This window comes from Chiloscyllium plagiosum, unplaced genomic scaffold (assembly GCF_037043375.1).
Source record: "Chiloscyllium plagiosum isolate Xiang-an unplaced genomic scaffold, Cpla_swu_hap1 HiC_scaffold_36, whole genome shotgun sequence".
NCBI lineage: Eukaryota > Metazoa > Chordata > Chondrichthyes > Orectolobiformes > Hemiscylliidae > Chiloscyllium > Chiloscyllium plagiosum.
In genome coordinates, this window is record NW_028270174.1 from 13563470 (window position 1) to 13586907 (window position 23438).

The 23438-nt window shown below is 41.5% G+C and overlaps 1 protein-coding gene across 1 annotated transcript in view; it reads left to right on the forward strand.

The window, feature by feature from the left end:
- Nucleotides 1-1442: 1442 nt before the first annotated feature.
- sgms2a (sphingomyelin synthase 2a) overlaps nucleotides 1443-23438 on the forward strand; it is a 75585-nt gene continuing 53589 nt past the window's right edge. Inside the window, exons 1-2 of the mRNA XM_087979970.1 lie at nucleotides 1443-1512; nucleotides 2043-2169. The gene's annotated coding sequence lies outside the window, so the exon portion shown is untranslated. The remainder of the gene's footprint in view (nucleotides 1513-2042; nucleotides 2170-23438) is intronic.

Here is a 23438-nt window from a genome sequence, read left to right on the forward strand (position 1 = left end):
TCTGGTTCTGTACTTTTCTGCTAATGGAAACAGTTTCTCCCCATCTATTCTGAACAGATTCCTCACAGTTATGAACACTGTCAAGCCTCCTGTTAATCTTCTCTTCTCCAAGGTGCACAGTCCCAGCAACTTCAACCAATGCTCGATCTTATCCACACCCTTCCTCATGCCTTTACATTCTTCCTAAAGTGAACTGGCCAGAACTGGATACAGCACCAGTTGAGGCTGAACCTATGTTTTACAGATATTGGTTGTTAAATGCACTGTTGAACTGAATCTTTCAGACAAACCCCCTTCCTGATAAAAGTTCCTACTTTGTGATGAACTATTGGAATTTATCTGCATTTGGTAATTGTTGGTCTGGCATAACTATGGGCCTAGGAGGGTTGAAAGCTGATGTCCAGTAACATGTAAGTATCTATGGGGAACAGGACACCATGAGGCTGTGATGCTCCCTATTGTCAACACCTGCTGACACTCACTGGCCAGCCTCCCAGTATAAGGTATCAGCAGTTGGCTGCATCAGCTGGGCAGCTAAGGCAAAGAGAGACAGAAAGTACTTGCAAGTAAATGCTAGCTTTTAGGAACATTCTTACATTGGAGCCAAATCTGAGAGGTAACTGGTGTTTGTGTTCGTGGTAACTGGTGAAACTTTGTCTCCTCAAGACACATTAAGGTGAATGCAGAATATCAATTTTAAATTTGATTTGCATGGGTTGGAAAAGAAGCCAGATTCAGACAGACCAAATCCTATTAGGAAATGGGGAATGGATGCAGAAATAGGACAGTTGCACAAATTGACTCAGCTACAAAAGCACATCCCTGACTGGGGAGAGTTTCTGGATTTTCATGAATCATGGAAGATGGGATATAAATGCATGCCATATATTACATGGAGGCAAACTTCTTCTGGAGCATTGCATGCTGAAATGGGGAGTAGAGTCTGGAGTGCAGTATTCTGAGGGACTAAATGGTCTTTTTAATCGTTGTCTTTAGTGGAAAAACTGATCGCCCCCAATCCATTAAAGGCACTCTCACAGTGTCGAGAGAGTAACATAGCTTCAAATCTAAATTTTATACTTTTATAAGAAATGTCAACAGCTCCTCACAATACAACAATCGATTTATAGTGATTTGGGTTACACATCTGACCTCACAATCGGAATTGTACACCAACCGCAGAAGTCAGATCATTTGTTGTGAATCTAAATTCACTTTAAATTCTGGGAAGGTAAACCAGTTTTCTTTATCATTTCTGCATTATGTGTACAAGATTAAAATGTTTTAGTTTAAAACACACACGCAAGAGGAGCAGAGAGTTTGTGAGGTGGAAAGGAAAATGAAACAAGTTCTAAAGTGTGTAGTTTTAATCGTGAAGACTGTTTGTGGGAGGGGTTCCCATGTAGACTGGGCTGAAGGTGGAGCCTCTACACTGGGTTTAATCCGGAGCTGCGCTGTTGACCATAAACAGACTGTCCCAGCACAGCACATAGAGGAGTGGTCCCATCTGTGGTAAGGGGCTTTTCAGCACTTCCTCACACCACTTCCCGAAGTTTTGTGGGAATTATAACGACTCTGTTCCAGCGGGGAATGGGACACTGTCTGGATAATAATGGCACAGCTTTGGTCTTTTAACACCGGATTTAAGTGAGAAGCAGCTCTGAAGACCTAGTTTACCTGGGAGTATGATTCAGAGAGACTCTGACCGAGCTGTTTTGGATAAAGTTGGTATGGAAGGGAACTGTTTATAGGAGGGAGGAGCCGTTGAAAGGCGACTCACTGCAAAGTTGTGTGTTGAATTAAGACACTGGGAGACCCTGACAGTGGGTGTGGGGTACAGAAATGCAGATTATCAAAGTTAGAATGAAGTTTTCTGTTGGCTGTACGGTTGGTTCCTACTCTCAGCGGCTGCTTCCCTGGTCAAAGCTGGCAGTGCGTTTATTTCCATGCTGGAGTTTATTTTTAGTGTCAGAATGTAATTACTCTATTTTCCTCAATACTGGTGTGTTTATTCCTGTGTTTGTTCCCCTCTGGCTCCATAGGCATTCCCCTGTGACTCCTGAATGATACCGGTTGTGATACCCTTTTTGTACAAACCCAGTTAGTCACTGGCAGGAACAACTGATGTTGGTGTTAACGGTGAAGAGGTCATCGGGTTTGAGGTACTAGGTAAGAACCCAACGTTTCTTGGTGCCTACGTGCTGAGTTCCAACTAACCTTTGCCCCTCCCCTCTCCCCATTATTGACCAGGTTTACTGCTGAGTCCAACGTGGATTTGGGAGTGGCGATTGATTCAATTTCCGAATAGTGGGCTGTACACGTTCTGGGTTAGATTAAATCTGAGCCAGGAGCTGGGAACCTACAGGACAAGCAGCTGAAGGAGTTGATAAAACTATTGAATTTTTTTAAAAAAAATTAAGGTTCTAATTCTTGGCAAGATAAGAATAAGGCCAACGATGTTTTAATTAGCAGCAGCACAAGGTGTATTTTATTTCTCTGGATTAGGTGGTTCATTCGCTAGACTGGAGCATGTGGTATGTGCTGACACACCACTACTGAAGGAGTGTAGCACTGCCTGAAGTGTTAGCTCTTCCACAAGATATTTATTCAAAATTCTCAAGGCCCTATTGCTCTTTTTTGTAGTTCGCTAATGGAATATGGGCATCTCCGGCTAGGTCAGCATTTATTGCCCATCCCTAGTTGTCCAGAGGATAGTTAAGAGTCAACCACATTGCTATGGGTCTGGAGTCACATGCAGGCCAGGCCAGACCAGGTAAGGATGGCAGACTACCTTCCCTAAAAGAGGTTAGTGAACTGGCTGGATTTTCCCTGAAAACTGACAATGGTTTCATGGTCATCATTAGGTCCTTAAGTCCAGATTTTTAAATTTAATTTAAATTCCACTATCTGCCACAGTGGTCTCCAAAACATTAGTTGAGTTTCTGGATTAATAGCCTAATCATGATGCCACTAGGCTTTCACCTAATGGTTGTCTTTTATAGACCTGTATCCCAGGTCTCCATGAGAGGAGGGATAATGTCCAGGTACGTACATAATCGCTCACGAAATTTCACTGAGTGTGCTTGCTGTGGGACTGTGTGCAAAATTCCCTTCAGCACCTTCCAAACCCACAACCACTTCCATCTAGAAGAGCAGGAGCAGCAGATACATTGGAACACCACCACCCATAGGTTCCTCTCCAAGCCACTCACCGTTCTGACTCTGAAATATATTGCTATTCCTTCAGTGTCACAGAGTCAAAATCCTAGAACATCCTCTGTAAGGGCATTACGGTACTACCTACATCAGAGAGACTTCAGTGGAAGGAAGAAGGAAGCTCACTACATCTCAAGGACAACTAGGGACAGGCAATAAACATTGGCTCAGCCAGTGATGCCCATGATCCACAAGAGAATAAGTAAAAATTTGACCTGTTGGGATTGTCTCCATTGCAACAGTAACCATATTTCAAAAGTTGTTCACTATGAATTGTTTAGGGTTGTGGAGGTCATGCAAGATGCTGAATTATTGCTCGTTCTTCACTCTTATACACCACATTGGGAATTGTAGGTTTAATGGAGTTAAATGGAAGGAGCAGGGAGTAACTTGCCACTGGGAGATTTTTGATCAAATACATGAACTGGGCTAGAAATTACTTTATTGTTGAAGTCAAGCAAGTAATCTTTGAAACAAAAGTGTGTTAGATATTGGCCATTTTAGTACTAGTGAGTTTGAAGTTTTTGGAAATGGATGAATCACTTAATAGCTGTCCAGAAGAGATCCTTTAAAAAGTGAGTGCACTTGGGAAGATAGTGTAAGTAACACTGTGGCCTAAATTTCACAAGACTGGAATAACAGCAAATCTGGTCTGTCCAGTTGTTGCTTGCGTATTAGGCTGCTCCATGATTCAATTCCTGATTATTGTAGCACCGTTGCCCCCCCCCCACCCAATTAGTTCAGAAATACCTGGTCAGAAGCTGTCCCTCACTAGTTTTCAGGTGAGGTTACTGCTCATTGTGCTGGTGCAGTTGCAAGATATCTTTAGGGTTTTCTATAGCTGTGGCTGAGGTGCAATCCACAAAATTCCCCACAAATATTCATTGCAACATGCATGGCTGGAACTGCTCCAAATTAGCTAGTGAGCCAGGTGGCTCATGATACTGATCTCTGTCAGTTAACCATTTTGTCCATTGTTTCTTTATGCCTCATTTATTAAAATTCTTAATGTATTGTGACTCACTTTTGTGTGACTGGCTGCCCAGGTTAGCAAATGTGACAGTGCAAGTTTAAACAAATCATTTCCTCACCGGTTTAATTTGCAGATATTTTTCAAATGCTACGTTGTGACCAAACAAACTAAACAGGAGTACAATTTAAAAACATTGTGCACTTTGGAAATCTCACTTGACTTGAGAGCTGACTGACAATATGATTCAGCATGTACTCTCAACTGCAATGTCTCAAAGTGGAGTGCAACTTTTGGTTTCTGCCATAACTATGAGCCATAATTATAAGTAAAGGGTTAATACTCAAATAGCGATGTAAGGGATCACATAATAAACTCTGCAAAGAACCGTGTTGAGCCTTGTGTTAAGCCTAAGAGTTTAAATAGTAGAATTTTAAAGAAAAGGTAATATTTACCAAATTCTTAGAATCTAACAGTCTGTGCTAAGAATACCAGAAATCTGACCTCCAATCAGCCACCCTCCGTTACAAAATAATCAAGTTCCTTAAAGTGAGTGAGAAAACGATGAATTATACTCCACCACTGGTGACTGTGCCTTTAGCTCCTTGGGTCCATGGAGATCTGGCATTCCTTTCTTAAACTTCTCTATCTTTCTAGTCCTGCCAGATGATCTTTAAAATCTACCTCTTTTTCCAAGGTTTATCCTTCTAAAATCATCTTATATGGCTCAGAGTCAAATTCTGATGTAACACTTTTATGAAGTAGCTTATGATATATTCCCTTGAAGGAACAAGGTAAATGTACATTTGTGTATGGAGTTGGCTGATGGAGGAATATTGGCCGAGATACTGAAAGAATTAATCTCCTTCTCTTTTGAAGTGAAGGGAGAAGAGTGGGTCTAGGATTGGTACTTTAAACATAAATAAGGGCAATGTTGTGGACATGTAAACTGAGCTAGCTGAAGTGAATGGGAATATAAGGCTAGGAGAAAGATCAGGAAAGCATTGGTAGGGAATATTTCAGAATAATCATGACCGGTGCATAAGGAAAACTTCCAAGGAGATGCTCACCATCCATGGTTAACTAAAGAAGTTAAGGAAAACGTCAAATTTAAGAAAAATGCATATAATTAGAGGCAAAGAGACGTACAACACGGAAACAGACCCTTCGGTCCAACCCGTCCGTGCTGACCAGATATCCCAACCCAATCTGTCCCATCTGCCAGCACCAGGCCCATATCCCTCCAAACCCTTCCTATTCATATACCCATTCAGGTGCCTTTTAAATGTTGCAATCGTACTAACCTCCACCACTCCTCTGGCAGCTCATTTCATGCACGTACCACCCTCTGTGTGAAAAAGTTGCCCCGTAGGTCTCTTTTATATCTTTCCCCTCTCACCCTAAACCTATGCCCTCTAGTTCTGGACTCCCCGACCCCAGGGAAAAGGCTTTGCCTATTTATCCTATCCATGCCCCTCATAATTTTGTAAACCTCTATAAGGTCACCTCTCGGCCTCTAACGTTCCAGGGCAAACAGCTTCAGCCTATTCAGCCTCTCCCTACAGCTCAAATCCTCCAACCCTGGCAACGTCCTTGTAAATCTTTTCTGAACCTTTTTCAAGTTTCACAACATCTTTCTGATAGGAAGGAGACCAGAATTGCATGCAACATTCCAAAAGTGGCCTAACCAATGTCCTGTACAGCTGCAACATGACCTCCCAACCCCTGTACTCAATACTCTGACCAATAAAGGAAAGCATACCAAGTGCCGCCTTCACTATCCTATCCACCTGTGACTCTACTTTCAAGGAGCTATGAACCTGCACTCCAAGGTCTCTTTGTTGAGCAACACTCCCTAGACCTTAGCAGGACTTATACACTTAATGGTAAGATTTGCTTTCCCAAAATGCAGCACTTCACATTTATCTGAATTAAACTCTATTTTCCACTTCTCAGCCCATTGGCCCATCTGATCAAGATCCTGTTGTAATCTGAGGTAACCTTCTTTGCTGTTCACTATATCTCCAATTTTGGTGTAATCTGCAAACTTGCTAAAAGATGAGTGACAAATCCGATGACTAGTCAAAATATAAAAGAATGACAGAGTATGACTCAAATGAATTAGAATATGAAAGGAAGCTACCTAAAAATGTAAAAACTGATAGCAAGAGTTACTATTTGATTTTCTGATAGCTATAGTGAGTAAAGTGAGTGTTGATGAGAATGGGGAGTTAAGAATACATAATAATAAAGAAATGGCTAATCTAATGAATACTTTGCTTCAATCTTCCCAATACAAGATGAAAGAAACCTCTCAGTAAATCGGGGGTTGAATGAACAGAGGAATTTGTTGAAATTATAATCACTAGGGAAGCATTCCTGAACGATTTAGTGGAGGTGTGGGGTGACAAATCTCTAGGTGCAAAGGTGTTGGTGGCAGGCTCATTGATTGTGTTTTTTAAGTCGGAAGTAGATCACCTTCAATCACCTTGCCTGATGAGAATCTATCAGGGTGGATGGGATTGTCAATCCGAAGATAAGTAAATCAGCCGTAATCTTATTGAATGGTGCAGCAGACAGGAGGGGCCGAATTGCCTGCTTCTGCTCTGACGTTATATGTATGAATAATGTGTGTAATGATCCTTTCAGTCTACTTTAATGGGCAGAACGGACTCCAGTTTAACATTGCCAGATGCACCACCTCTGAAATGGTATTCTCACTAGTGCCTTGCTCAAGAATGTAACATCAGAACTATTGCAAATGAAATCTATCTTTGCCAGTAATTCCATAAGTATGAAATACTAAAAATATCCCTGACAGATTTCCGTAGGTGTAGGAACATTTGGAACAAACCACCTTTTGATTATTGCTGCTTTAACAAAGAAATTTTGACCCAATTTGGAATTGTACCAGTTAGCTGTAAAGCACAATGATATTAGAACATAGAAAATTACAGCGCAGCACAGGCCCCTCAGCCCTTGATGTTGCGCCAACCTGTGGAATCAATCTGAAGCCCATCTAACCTACACTATTCTATTCTCGTTCATATACCTATACAATGACCATTTAAATCCCCTTAAAGTTGGCAAGTCTAGCACTGTTGCAGGCAGTGCATTCCATGGCCTCACTACTATGAGTAAAGAAACTACCTCTGACATCTGTCCTATATCTATCATCCCTCAATTTAAAGCTATGTCCCCTCGTGCTAACCATCGCCATCCGAGGAAAAAAGGCTGTCACCATTCAACCACCCTGTCTAACCCTCTGATTATCTTATGTCTCAATTTAAGTCACCTCTCAACCACCTTCTCTAATGAAAACAGCCTCAAGTCCCTCAGCCTTTTCTCATAACACCTTCCCTCCATACCAGGCAACATCCTAGTAAATCTCCTCTGCACCCTTTCCAAAGCTTCCATATCCTTCCTATAATGCAGTGACCAGAACTGTACGCAATACTCCAAATGCGGCCGTACCAGAGTTTTGTACAGCTGCAGCATAACCTCCTGGTTCCAAAACTCCATCCCCGTACCAATAAAAGCTAACACATTGTACGCCTTCTTCATAACCCTATCAAACTTGGTGGCAACTTTCAAGGATCTGTGTACCTGAACAATGAGATCTCTCTGCTCATCTGCATTACCAAGAATCTTACCATTAGCCCAGTACTCTACATTCCTGTTACTCCTTCTAAATTGAATCCCCTCACGCTTTTCCGCATTAAACTCTATTTGTCACCTCATAGCCCAGCTCTGCAGCTTATCTATGTCTCTCTAACCTACAACATCCTTCGTCACTATCCACAATTCTACTGACCCTAGTGTCATCAGCAAGTTTACTAACCCATCCTTCTGCCCTCGTCTAGGTCATTTATAAAAATAACGAAAAACGGTGGACCCAAAATAGGTCCTTGCAGTGCACCACTAGTAACTGAACTCCAGGATGAATATTTCCCATCAGCCACTACCCTCTTTCAGCTAGCCAATTTCTGATCCAAATCACTAAATCGCCCTCAAACCAATGCATCTGTATTTTGTAATATTGTGATACTTTCCTCTTGTCTCCCAACTTCCCCCACTGCTCTGTATTTGATTAGCTAATAATTCTAGATCATATGTTGACTGTGACTGACTTAGAATAAATAAATGATGGTTTGTAGCAGCTATACTTTGAGAATCTCCTTTTAATTGCTTCTCCCCTCCCTGCCTTCTTCCTGGACTTGGACAGGAGATTTATTGAAATGAAATATTAACTGGGATAGAAGGTATTCTGCTCAAACATTTTAAGGTGTCAAACATTCGGTTGCAAAACTCTTGCCTTCAATTGAATCTCAGTCCAGGCTCGCATATAATCTAAATTGATACTTAATTGACATACTGGGGGAGAGATGATCTGTTAGAAATGCGGTTGTTTGGATTAAATGCTTCACCATTTCATCTTTTGGGGATTCTAACTATCACATGGTGCTATTAGAACAGGGGAGTTCTCCCTGTGCACTGACCAGCAGTTAACCTTGAATCAGCATCTACAAAGATTATTATCTCATTGTGGTTTGAGTTTATTGTATGCAAATTGCTAAATTTCCTGTGTAGAAGGAATAATTTATAGTCCTAAAGTACTTGGCTGTTAAATGTTTACAATACCCTGAGGTTATTAATAGACCATAAAAAAGAACAGGAGTAGGCCATTCAGCCCCTTGAGCCTGCTATGCTATTCATTAGGATCATGGCTGATCCGGCATTCTGCATGTCCACTTGCTTGCCATTTTGCTGGAAGCCTTGATTCCCCCACTGACCAAGAAACTACCTGTCTCAGCCTTAAAAATACGCAAGGGTTCTACCCTCACCGCTCTCTGTGGCAAGGAATTCCGACAATTCTCTTCTCCCTGAGAGAAGAAATTCCTCCTCATCTCAAACTTCATTTGGTGCTCCTTCATTCTGAAACTGTACCCTCTGATGTTCTATAATGCCATGAATTGTATAAATGACGCAAGGAGTGTGCATGCACAAAGGTAAAGTGACAAAAGCGCATACCCCATTTGGGTAATTTGGGACCAGTGGTTTCTTGTTCACAGCTCGAAGCAGACATTACCATCTCTATTAGCCAACAACTGATCAAAACTCCTCACTCCCTGAGGGACAATGTCAGCATTGCTGTAACAGCAGCACCACATACTAGCCACACCATCTGTGTTCCAGCCGTAAGCCACTACACCCGAGGAATGGTTGAAATTCTGATCCATGGTGAATGCTGGATAAGAGTCCTGCCATTAAGAGATCAAAGCAACACCAGGCAGTGGTGTGTGTGTGTGTGTGTGGAATTGGTCAGTGTTTTTTAAAAATGAAATGGAGGTGGAACAGTCTGCGTGTGTGTGCTGATGTCACAGTGTGCAGAACTGAATGATGTGGGTTCCATGATCATTCTGGACCAGTTTGGGCTGAAGGGCCAGGGATGTGCAGGCAAGATGGATTAACAATGGTAAATGTGGGGTTACAGGAATAGGATGGGGGGCTGAGTCTGGATGGGATGCTCTTCAGAGGGTCAGGGCAGACCTGACGGGCTAAATGGCCTCTTTCCACACTGTAGGCATTTTTTGTGATTGATCATCCAGAATCTGATTTAAACCAAATAGAACGGGAGTAGAACAGTAAAATTCTGAACATGTCCAAGATACTGTGGGGGAAATTGAGGACTGCAGATGCTGGAGATCAAAGTCAAAAAGTGTGCTACTGGAAAAGCACAGCCGGTCAGGCAGCATCCAAGGAGCAGGAAAATTGACGTTTCCTGATGAAGAGCTTATGCTCGAAACTTTGATTCTCCTGCTCCCTGGATACTGCCTGACTGGCTGTGCTTTTCCAGTGCCACGTGTTTTGACTCAAGATACTGTTTTGGGGGGGGGGGGGGGAAGCTGAGCTGGAGACTGTTCAAGTCCAGCCGCAGCAAGAACCTGGATGGGCTTTTCGTCAGCAGCTGAGCTGAAGCAGGAGCAGAGCTGGACAATGTTGTAGAGATGGAAATCTGTGATCCCAGTGGATATGTGACCAGGGTATTATCTCAGGATCAGCTGTTTCTTAAAAACAATTGGCTTGTGTAGGAGATGGATATTGCTGACAAGGCCAGAATCCTTTACTGCCCTTAAATTGATTAGATTACATTACAGTGTGGAAACAGGCCCTTCGGCCCAACAAGTCCACACCGACCCGCTGAAGCGCAACCCACCCATACCCTTACATTTACCCCTTACCTAACACTACGGGCAATTTAGCATGGCCAATTCACCTGACCTGCACATCTTTGGACTGTGGGAGGAAACCGGAGCACCCGGAGGAAACCCACGCAGACACGGGGAGAACGTGCAAACTCCACACAGTCAGTCGCCTGAGGCGGGAATTGAACCCGGGTCTCGGGTGCTGTGAGGCAGCAGTGCTAACCACTGTGCCGCCCACGAGAGAGTGGCTCTCTCGGCCGTTTCAGAGGGAAGTTAAAGGTCAGCTGTGTTTCATTGGCTCTGGAGTTACATGTAGGCCTGACCAGGAAAAGGTGGCAAATTTTCTTCCACACGAGTTGGGAGGTCATGTTGCGGCTGTACAGGACATTGATTAGGCCACTGGAATATTGTGTGCAATTCTGGTTTCTCACCTGTTGGAAGGATGTTGTGAAACTTGAAAGGGTTCAGAAAAGATTTCCAAGGATGTTGCCATGGTGGGTTTGACCTATGGGGGATGCTGAATAGGCTGGGGTTATTTTCCCTGCAGCGTTGGTGGCTGAGGGGTGACCTTTTCGAGGTTTATAAAATAGTGTGGATAGGGTTAATAAACAAAGTCTTTTTCCTGGGCTGGGGTTTAGAGTGAGAGGGGAAAAATTTAAAAGGGACCTAAAGGGAAACTTTTTCATGCAGAGGGTGGTGTGGGTATGGAATGAGCTGCCAGAGGAAGTGGTGGAGTACGGTACAATTACAGCATTTCAAAGGCATCTGGATGGGTATATGAATAGGAAGGGTTTAGAGGGATATGGGCTAAGTGCTGGCAAATGGGACTAGATTAGGTTAGGATATCTGGTCGGCATGGATGAGTTGGACCGAAGGGCCTGTTTCTGTGCTGTACTTCTCTGACTAAGACAACCCCATCAAGCACATGCCTGATAATGACTGAAAGAAGCAGTTTGGACATCTAGCTCTACTTGATCATTGGAAATTGATGGCCTTTTAACAAAGTGAGTGGGTGTTTATGGTGCAGTGGTAATTTCGCTACCTCTGGGCCAAGTGGCCTGGGTTCAAATCCCACCTGCACCTCAGAGGTGTGTAATAACATTTTTTGAACAGGTTGTTTAAAAATACCTAAAACAAACCGTGCAGGAAACAGCTGTACTGCAGTGAACCTGGAGTTATGTTGTTGTCTTAGAGGCAGTTTACAGTAAAGCTTGTAATATATCGCCACTGCATCAGCGTGTGACTTGAGGGTATAAAGGTCTCAGTTTCTGTCTTAAGTTGTGTCGTTTGAGTATGTTGGAAAAATAGTTTGTTACTAACTCAGACACTAAAAAGTCTGCAATTCTAATATGTGTATAGACCAGGAAATGTAATAAATATTTAGTTGATCTTTCAGCACTATGGTGCCCATATCTGGTTCCTGCATTGCACGAACGAAGATAAATATTATCGGATCAGGTACAGGTACCATGCTGGAGGTAGGAGTGGGAGATTGCCTTCCAAAGCATCAGTATTTTGGAAAGATGGATAGGATTGTAATGCATTTCTGGTGTTGGCACTACACACACAAGATTACCACAATTACGGCGAATATGCTGCCAGAGTTAGTGTATTGCAGAGCATTGACAACCCTGCCAGAGCCCCTGTTCAATGAGATTACACTGTATTGGTGTGATCAGCAATGGGCTGATCCCCGCAGCTGGGTGCAGTAGTAAGACGGGAGGATTTGATTTTAACAATCCACGTTCCTTGCCAGTTTCTCTTCTATTTGAAGAAAAGAACAGTTTTGACAGTGAACTTTGCAACCACAGTCTTGCAGTAATAAAATCTAACACTTCAAATGCATTTGAGGCCTGCTTCCCCCACACCATCTGAAAAAGAGCATATCCAGCCGTGCATGCAGTTTTACACCTGAACTGGCCAGTTGAATGCAACGTGAAGCTGGAGTTAGAGTTCTGGAGGCATTATAGAGAGTGCAGAGGAGGTTTATGACTGTGGCTCCAGGGATGAAGAACTTCAAGTCACGAAGATGCAGTGGGCTGTTCTCCCATGAGAGGAAATCTGATCTTGTACAGTCAAATCAGAGGGGCGGACATAGCAAGTAAGGAGAAAGTGTTCCCACTTGAGATTGAGAATAAGAGAGCATAGATTAAAGGAATTAGTGAAAGAAATTCAAGGAGAAGCTGCTTCACACAGCAAGCGGTTGAGGGTCCGGACCGTAGCATGAGAGCGTGATGGAGGCAGCTGTTATTTCAAATAGGAATTAGTTGGTGATTTGAAAAGGAATGACAGTCTGAGATAGGGTCAGAAGGCAGGAGAATGGCACTAGGTAAAATGCTTGTTCAGCAACTCTCCGACATGAAGGGCCGATCGGACACATTCTGTGATTCTGTTAGTTTGTCTACTTTGTTCTTGGCTGCTGCACATCCCAACCTGTCTGTCTCTCTACACTTTGTTTTCTTTTCAAGGTTTTAATTATTGAATGGGATCTAATGTTGGTTGTTTAGAGTGCTGAAGTATACCTGACAGGAATGGAAGAAAGGTCTATGTACGCTGAGATCTTGTAAATTCATCATGGAGTAAAGGTGAGCAACACAGTGGAGATACATAGTTATATTGTGGACACAATGCCACTTGTGTGAAACAGCCAATATTTGGTAAACATTGGAGTTATATCTGGGAGGTCTTCCACCATTCTGCATCAGGCAAGCACGGTGGCTCAGTGGTTAGCAATGCTGCCTCACAGGGCCAGAGGCCCGGGTTCGATTCCAGCCTCTGGCGATTGTGCAAACTCCACACAGACATTCTCCCTGTATCCGCGTGGATTTCCCCTGGGTGCTCCAGTTTCCTCCCACAATCCAAAGGTGTGCAGGTTAGGTGAATTGGCCATGCTAAATAGCCAGTCTTCAGGGATGTGTAGATTAGGTGCATTAGTCAGGGGGAATGGGTCTGGGTGGAATACTCTTCAGGTTTGGTATGGACATGTTGGGCCAAATGGCCTGTTTCCACACTGTAGGGATTCTATAAGTCAACGATAAGTCATTGCTGGAGACTTGAGGAATTCTCAAGCCCAAATTTCACCCCTATTTCCTCGTAGCACATGCCAGCAAAATATCAGTGGTAGTGACATCATGGCAATGTCACTGAACAGGCAATCTTGAGGCTCAGGTTCTGGGGGTAATGGGTTCAAATCCCACTTTGGCACTTGGCAGAATTTAACTTAAATCCATAAATGTAGAATAATTAAGATCACCTCAGTCATGGTGATCATATCAACTGTCATTGTTGTAAAAATATATCTGGTTCACTCATACCCTTTAGGGACGGAAACTGCTGCCCTTACCTGGTCTGGCCTCCATGTGACTTCAGACCCATGTGATTAATGTTTAAGCACCCTCTGAAATGGAAAAAAAAAGCCACTCACTTTGAGGACACTTAGGGACTAGCAACAAATGTTGCCTTGACATCCCATGGAAGAACTAAAACATTTGAAATCTGCCTTCATTTCTCTTTTAACAAACCTGTTCATAGATGTGATGACACACTGGTGCAGGTTGGACTTGATCTCAAACCTCCTGACTCAGGTAGGGTCACTACCATTACATCACAAGAACCAGTGAAAGCTGCATTGATAATGGAGGTTAATAAACATCAGGTGATCAAAACACAGTAAGTGCTGGAGATTTTTGAAGAAACACAGTGAACCTTTTTGGTTGGACTGGGTTGGAGGGTTAATCAGCTATTGGAGCTGTTCCAGCATTCAGTCAGATCATGGCTGATATCACAACTCCATTTTAACATTCTTCACTGATATCCTTCCACTTCCTTGTCACCAGTCTTGTGTTTTTTTACATCTGTGCCCTTGAGCTGAAATCTCACATCAGATTTTTTTTTTGAATTTGAAATACCGATTAGCCCATCCCTTTTACCCTCTAACATCCAAGTTAAAAGAAGCTGCTGCAGTTTAAGGCCTTCAGTCCAAGGTGGTTTTCTCATCTATTGTGAGACCCTTGTAAACAGTTGAAAGTCCATTACAGAAAGGCACCAACGTTAAAACTGAATGGGGACACAGAACAGAGTTCAAACTCTGTCCTTGTGATATGGGAATGTATTAATCGGCTGCTTAGCAAAATACTGCTCACTCAATTAATCTCTTTTAGATTGTGGTTTGATCTTGCCTGGATGACAGCGATACGATTTATAGATTTTTTTGGCAGAGGGTAAACTGGGTGGAGCAGATTATGTGGTTAGATCGTTTTAATAATTTGTTTAGTGAGTGACAGATCAATTCCTTCCTGTCTCTTGACAACTCATAGCTGAAAATGTGTTGCTGGAAAAGCGCAGCAGGTCAGGCAGCATCCAGGGAACAGGAGAATCGACGTTTCGGGCATAAGCCCTTCTTAGGCTTATGCCCAAAACGTCGATTCTCCTGTTCCCTGGATGCTGCCTGACCTGCGCTTTTCCAGCAACACATTTTCAGCTCTGATCTCCAGCATCTGCAGTCCTCACTTTCTCCTCTTGACAACTCATCCCTTATGTTCTTTTTGCACCCTTCGTTTGCCCTCTAATGTTCATTTCACTGTGCATATCCTGCTAAATAGTTCATTGTTCAGAGTTGAAACTCTTGAATGCACTTTTGGGACCATAATAGGGTGGGGAGGATGTGACTAGAATCTCCTGTCAGATATCGGTGTCAACTCTGTATTTAAACCCGTGAGCTCTCTTCTGCCCCATGGATGAGGAAATCATGTCATTGAAAGCAAATTACAGCAGATCTGGAATAATGAAACAAAGTACTGGAGGAACCCATCAGGTTATTTGTAAATTTGTTATTGCCCAAAGGGAGATAAGTCAACCACATTGCTGTGGATCTGGAGTCACATGTATACCAGACCAGGTAAAGATGGCAGATTTCCTTCCCTAAAGGACATTTGTGAACCAGATGGGTTTTCCAGCAATTGGCAGTGGTTGCCATTAGGTTAGCTTTCTTCATTTACAGGTTATTTAACAAAAAGCTTAAATTGAACTTTCACTGTCTTCCATGGTGGGATTTGAATTCCCATCCCATGGGCACCTGGGGTTCTGGATTACTGGTCTTGTGGTATGACCACTATGCCATCACCTGCCGTTGTATCTGTGGAGAGAGAAACGGAGAATGTTTTGAGTGTGAGGACACTTCAGAACTGAGAGTTCTCCATTGGTTATCAACCCAGTGTTAGGTCCAGAGGTCTGGGCTCCTTCTAGGATCCTAGAACAGTACAACACAGAAGAAGATCATTGAATCCATTGAGTCTATACAAGCTTTTTCAAAAACAAATTCAGTTCACCCTTGGTTTCCCATATCCCTGAAAGCTTTTTTTGTTAGGTATGCATCTGGTTCTGCTAGCGTTATCATACTTTTCGACACTGCGTTCCAGGCATTAAAAAAGTTTTGTCTAAACTACTGTCTAGTTAGCCTACAGGTATTAGAGTATATCAGCTCGGTACCTGATCTATATTGCATTCACTCGTCATCCAGACCTTGAACCTCTCTCAAAATCAGCAATTGCTGGAGAAACTCAGCAGGTCATGCAGGATCTGTGGAGAGAAAATGCAGTTAACTTTTTGGATCCAGTGAACTAGTTAATATTCTGATGAGTCACCAGACTCAAAACATTAAGTCTGATTTCTACTCTCCGATGCTGTCAGACCTGCTGAGTTTCCCCAGCAATTTCTGATTTTTGTTAACTTTAAACAACTTAAACAACTTAAACCTTGTTTAATCTGATATTGGGTAGTTGTTCTAACTGCAGGAGAGTCCTCAAGATATTCATTTATGCAAACAGAGCAAACTTGAATTAGATTGCCATATACCATCCATCATTATAATTCCCCCAACCAGAATAAGCCTATCATTTTATCATTTCTGCACTCGGTTACATTTTAAATTAGAGTTTTTGCTTCCATTGCTCCCTCTGTATCGTTTGCCCTTTCTAGGTGAGAGATCTGAGGTCAGTCCTGAATTTACCTTTTTAGAGCTGGTAGGTGACTCTTTTTGTCCTGTTCTCTCAACTTAATCGAAAACCATTTGTTTAATTGTAAATTCCTACCATACCACGTTAAACTTCTCTAAATTTATTGAGTACAGAAAGTAACTGTCTAATCATGTATAACAGTCATAATCCAACCTTTTTTTTTAAGAGTTGTAATGTCTGGTACGTGTTGGAACTTGTTGGTTTACTTGTGAAGGACTTCACATTTGTCATGATAATTGAACCAGTGTCGACAACTATAGCTAGTTTCTAGGGTGTTCAAGTGTGATTGTTGAACTGTACTTCAATAAGAAAATGACTACACAGAAATCTGGAGCTTCCCCAGTGTATCAATCAGTGGAGGCTAAGTTTAACCATTGTTTTCATGGTTATAAATTTCTCTCTCCTGCTCTTTGCTCCTGTTCATTTTAACCTGACCCAAACCCACCAGACTGGGCCATATTCCAACCATAAAAAAGTAATGATGCATCTTAAAAATCAGTTTTCCAAAGAAAGCTCTGAAGAATGTAGAACACCCTCCTGAAGAAATAGCAAAATAGAGAGGGGGTCCAAAATAACGTGGAGGCGAATCAGATTCTATTTTAGTAGAAACCAGAAATAGAAATTGGTGAGCAATAATGTTTTGAGGAAACAGAAGGGTATATTTGATTAGATATATTTTAAAAAATCATAAAGGATTAAAAAAAACTTGCATTTATATAGCACCTTTCGTGACCTTGTAACAGTCAGTGCTCCAGATGACCACTGTTGGAAACTGAACACATCAAGGATTCTCAAGCAAAATTGAAGTAAATGATCAGATAATAGTCACAGAGTTGGACAGCATGGAAACAGAACCTTCAGTCCAACTCATCCATGCTGACCAGGTATCCTAAATAAACCTAGTCCCATTTGCCAGCATTTGGCCCATATCCCTCTAAACCCTTCCTATTCACGTACCATCCAGATGCCTTTTCAAATGTTGTTGTAATTGTTCCAGCCTCCTCCACTTCCTCTAGCAACTCATTCCATACACACAACACCCTCTGCATGCAAAAGTTGCCCGTGAGATGCCTTTTAAATCTTTTCCCTCTCACCTTGAACCTATGCCCTCTAGTTTTGGCTCCCCCACCTTGCCTATTTACCCTATCCATACTCCTCATGATTTTATAAACCTCTATCAGGTCACCCCTCAGCCTCCAATGTTCCAGGGAAAATAGCCCCAGCCTCTTCAGCCTCTCCTTGTAGCTCAAACCCTCCAATCCTAGCAACATCCTTGTAAATCTCTTCTGCACCCTTTCAAGTTAACAACAACTTTCCTATGGCAGGGAGCCCAGGCATGAACACAGTATTCCAAAAACAAACTAATCCATATCCTGTACAGCCTTAACACAATGTCCCAACTTCTATATTCAGTCCACTGACAGTAAAGGAAAGTGTGCCAACTGCCTCCTTCACTACCTGGTTTGTCTGTGATTCCACCTTTTAAGTAATCTTGATTGTTGTGGGAAAGATATTAAGCAGGAGACTAGGGTAACACACTTCCTCTTGAAAGAACGTCATCGGATTTTTTGTGTCTAACTTGTTCACCGGGTGTGGACATCACTGGCTATAATAACACTTATTGTCCATCCCCAGTTGCCCTTCAGAAGATGCTGGAAAACTGCTGGATTCCATGGAAAATGGATATGCGCGTGGAGCTGTTCAGCAATGAGTTCCAGGATTTTGACCCAGTGACAGAACAGTGATATATTTCTAAGTCAGTTTGGTGACAGGAGTTTAAGGTGCATCTTCGAAATCCTTTCTCTTTCATAGTACGTTTCATGGTAATGTGTATCACATGGGCCTTGTATCTAGGTAAAAAATTGCAGTGAGATGAGACATCAGCCCTATTCAGTGTTCAAATGAAATGGACAGTTTAAACTTATCTTTCACACTTTCTGCAAATTTTGGAGACTAACAGTCTAATTGCTGTAAGGACAAATGCTGCTGCATTGGTTCCAAATATGAACACCTTGCACTTTCTTCCCAACAAAACCTTCTGAACTTTCCTTTAATCTTTGACAGCCATGTCATCCTGACTTGTTGTTTGGAGGACTTCAGACAGGTTACATGACCCCCTTCATTTTACCCCAAACTTAGAGCATCCCAAAACATCCTAATCCAATCTCATTTGAAAAGCCTTGAACCTCCATTTGTTTTGCTGTAGGTTTGAAGTACTGGTAGTGAACCTAAGATTCATGTTTTTTTCATAGCTAGATATTCGCCTTGCTTAATAACTTTATGTCCATAATCCAGGATGTTGTATACATGCTTGGCTTTAGCCCAACCCTAAAGTATAACATGGTATTTATCTACATTAAACAAACTCTGCCAGGCATAAAACCTTTCTCTCATTGCATATAATCTGCTGTAATCCATTTTTTATTTATTTCTAACATCTATTCAAATCACTACTGTCTGCAAGTTTGTGGATAATGTACAACACTGGTCCTTGGCAGACTTCATCCAGAAAAGTGTTCCCCAGGCAGAATTGCTACCATTAACAGCAAACTTCTGTGAACAGGAATGCTACAAATTCCTTCTGCATCTCAAAATCTGCATTTCCTCGGTAGGGGAAGTCCCAAACTAGAGTGCATAGGCTTAAGCTGAGATGGGAAGGATTTAAAATGGACCTATCATGTGGGAATCTCTTACTGCTGTGTATATTGCTCAGTAAGTATTTCTGGATACCAATTTTCTTGAAACACACTTTGAAGAAGTTGATAATTGCCATAATGAGGAATGACTCAGTCACTTAGAATCTCTATTAACCTTGGGAGTAAAACTCAGTGTCCTCAACAATGCATAAGTCAGCCTATGCAGTGCGAAATAGCTCTTTTGGTTCCCAACAACAGAAAAATGAGCTGCTTGTTACCTCCCCAACTACCCACTATTCTTATCCATAGCCCTTCTAGTTGGTCTGGTAGATTTAGTAGTTGTTTGCTGAGTTGTCTGCCTGACTTTGTACACATGAAGACTACTTTCTTTAAGTTTGTAAAGCTATCTTTGCTTGAGATAGATTTGTCGCTGGACATGACCCATTAGTCAATTAGGCTTTGTTTTAGTACCTGCCTGTCATTCATTTGTAGATAATAATGTGAATTCCTTTTGTATTTTCATGTTATTTTGAAGTTAATGATTTTATTTTCCTTGTTGGGTGTGCTGTGCCACTAGTCACCCGGTTTCATATCCTTTATCATTTCTACAATTGTAGCCGCCTTGGTATCTGGTACTCGGCTGAAAAGTTCAATAACAATCAAACCAATGTTGCCCTCGTAATCTCCCTCATAGATGTCCAAAACTACATCGAGGTTTCTACTTTTAAAAATTAATAATATTGATTATATCAATTTACATGGGTGACATGTTTGGTTTAATTAAGTACTAAGAGTCTTGATAGGGATCTGTATTGCACCATGAGAGTGTCCCTGTCACTGTGCCAGGAGGCCTGGGTTTAAGACTCGCTTGCTCCAGAGGTGTACAATAACCTCTGTAAACCCATTGACTAGAAAATATCTAATAGACCATAAATACACCTTTTAAGGGACTTCCACCTTTGTTGCACTATCTTGATGAATCAGTTTTAATAATGACAGCTTCAGACCTTCTGTGACTAGTGGGCACCACAGGGAATGGAGCACATTTAAATCCCCTCTCAGTTAAAGCACAACGTACAACCAAGACCACCTGGCTTCATTAGTTTTTAACTGTGTTGCTGTCTCCATATCTTCAATTTTACATTGCTGTTGTTGTACTTTTGAGCCATTCAACAATGTATGACAGTTTAGAATGTCAGGGAGCGAGAATGACTTGTTTGGAATTGCACATAATGCACAAAGCATTTATAGATCTTGCGTGTCACTATACACCAGGGTCATAGCAATAGGCTACTTTTAACTTTAGAAGCATTGCTCTCAAAATTTGATGTTTTACTTGAAGTACCGATTGTATGCATTGTTAATATAGAGACCTCCAACGAGGTAGATTTAATTGTAAATGAATGCTGCTCATTCATTATTTTTCTACTGACACTGAGGGGCTGTGTTCTTAAAGTGATGAATGATGATGAGTGATGGCACACTCTAGAGAGGATTTGTGATGGTTAGGCTAAGCAACTGTATACCAATATTCTTCACTTAGCAGTATGAAAGATTGTTACTGGGTGTCAGAACCAGGAATTGTCAGTTTGAAAACTTCATTCAAAGCCAAATCTCAAAGGGAAAGAAGGATGACATTGAGAAAGACTAACTGAAAAGAATGAAGAAATACATCCTATTTTTCAGCTTTGTAAATATACCACAATTATTAAACACTTGAATGAGAGCTAAACTTGAAAAAACTAATTTTTTTGTCAAAGAGTGAAATACTATATAAAAACTGAAAGAACTGTGGGTGCTGTGTATCAGGAACAAAATAACAAAAATTGCTTGAAACATTCAGCAGGTTTGGCAGCATCTGTGGAGAGAAATCAGTTAATGTTTCTGGTCCAGTGATCCTTCCTCCTCCTCTGTCTTGACGCTGCTCTTGTTTCACTTTTAGCCAAATCCTATTGACAACACTGAGAGTTGAGCACTATTCCAAAAGTAGAACTGTTCAACAAGCAGGTTGTTTCCAGATAGAAGAATGTTTTGGAAGGTTACAATGCGGTTTACATTTTTGCACCCATGGCTTGACTCTGGTATGTATGAGACTCTTGGGGTGAGGAAAGGTGTGTACCTTTTTCATAGAACATTCCTGAAGAGTGCTTCAATTTGACTTTTATCTGACTGTACATACCTGTGTTGTTGTATCTCTGTTCTTGACAGAATTACTCTGCCGTGGGTGTGTTAGCAAAGCCAGGCTGAAGCTGTATGAGCTAGTATGATTCAGAACTCCGTAATTTGCTACACTCCTTTTACAATCATCACCTTGCTTGATAAAATCTCTCCAGTGGAAATCCAGATAAGGTGGCTGCTTTACTTGCTCCCTCAGGGTCATGATTGCCAGAATGATCAGCAATGAGCAGGAAGGTTAAAGCTAGAGCTGAAACTTTTATTGATGTTTTCCCCATTGCAGTTACAAGTATTGGCAGGAAATGTGATTAGTCTGACATGGCTTGGCATGTTGCCAGCTACAGGTGAGAAAAGAAATGAAGTAATGTTCAGACCATCATTCCTGTGTTTTGTCACTGTTCTATATTTGCAGCCCGTTAAGCAATGTCACAATTGTTCCAATGTTAATACCTGGCCTGATCCTAATTTTGAAAGTGAGAAATCAGCTGGTGAGTTTTGAGAAGATTTGTAGCTCAGGTTGAGGTTTTGGATGTAGGTTTGCTCGCTGAGCTGCAAAGTGACATCACCAACCCAAACACATAAATAGAAAGCAGGAATTTTCAGCATTGTTTCGCCTGGGGCCCACTGAAGATGTTACCAAGTAGTGTAATGAAACATCTGGAAATGAACCTTGCAGCTCAGCGAGCAAACCTACATCCAAAACTGCTGGTATTTATTTGGTGTCATTCACATATTTGGGACATTCCAAAGCACTTCAGTTAAGTGCATGTAAAGTGAAGTCACTGTTGTGAAGTGGGAAACACTCATTTATACAAGGCAGGATCCCATGGAGGATGACGATAAGTTAACTAACTGGTCAGTCTGTTTTAAACAATAATGGTGGAGGGATAAATGTTGTCCACAGCGTTCGAAAAGCAGTTCGTGAACCAGTGTCTTTGGATCGTTTGTCCATTTAATTCCACTCATTACTGTCAGTGAGTACGGGAAAGAATTCTAATGTTTTTTTGTTTCAATGTGTATTGAAGCATAGCTCAGAGGTACCTTTCAGAAATAGAAGGATTGTGGTTTAAAGCCTGAACTTCCTAGGCTGAAGAAGGGCAGCACTGTCCGAAGCACCTCTGGTATGGTGTATTCAATAATTGCAAGCTGCCAGATGCATGTCAATTTTTTTTCAGTGGAATATTGAATCAAAGGAATATCAAATGATAGATAAATATTTAACAACCCTTCTAGATGAGAGAGGCAAATGTGTTACTGTGCATTGACTAAATAATCCACTGTTCTCAAAATCATTCCTACATTTGGAACCCTTACAAAAATCGATGCACGCTGCAGACTTTTGGAAAATACTGTCATACTCAAGCTCCAAGTATCATTAGGCCCCCACTTTCCAAGAACGAAGTCACTTTGGCTAATTGAGCAGGATTTTGTTTTTTGAAATTGGCGTGCATCAACAAAAGTAACATGTTTGTGTGTTTCAACAGGTGTAAGATGCCAAAATCTGCTTCTGTCGCTTTATCACAAGGATATCATTTTGATTGCATGTCTTCTGTTAATTCAGCGAGGTGATCACTTTTTTAATATCAGGGACTGAACATTTGTCGTATTTGATCATTTTTTTAAAATGTTGCCATACATCATTGCTAATTGTACATTGAGTGTTTAATTGAATTGAGAACAAAAAAGTAGAGTTGAGGCCGAAATGAATTTAGAATTAGAATTAAGCTTCATTATCACACATACTCAACTCAAGGGATACGGGAGTTCAGTGCAAAGTTTTAAGTTGTACCATCTTGAGATTAGCCAAGATTGTATCAAATGGCAGAACAGGCTGGAGGGACTGAATTTGCTTACTGTTGCTCCTAGTTTTGATCTTATTTTCTTATGATCCTACAGGTGGTTGCCATTCATGCATTAAGTAAAGATTCACATGTGCTTCATGTTACGGTTGTGAGGTTTATAAAGTTGCTTTTAACTTTCTGACACTGAAAAAGCTCTGAAATCTGACTGGCGGTAAGCTTGGGTTAGTTTGTTGAAAATGGGCTGGGTATGAGATGGAAAGGAGGTAATAATTATTTTCTTTAACTTATGGTAAACATTTTGATAATTGAACATTTCCTTTTAAGAGTTCAACATTTCATGCTGCAGCATTGTGAAGCTGTTGCTTGTACCTGTAAATATGATTATAAGTGCTTATGTACCTTAGAATTTAGGAAGGCTT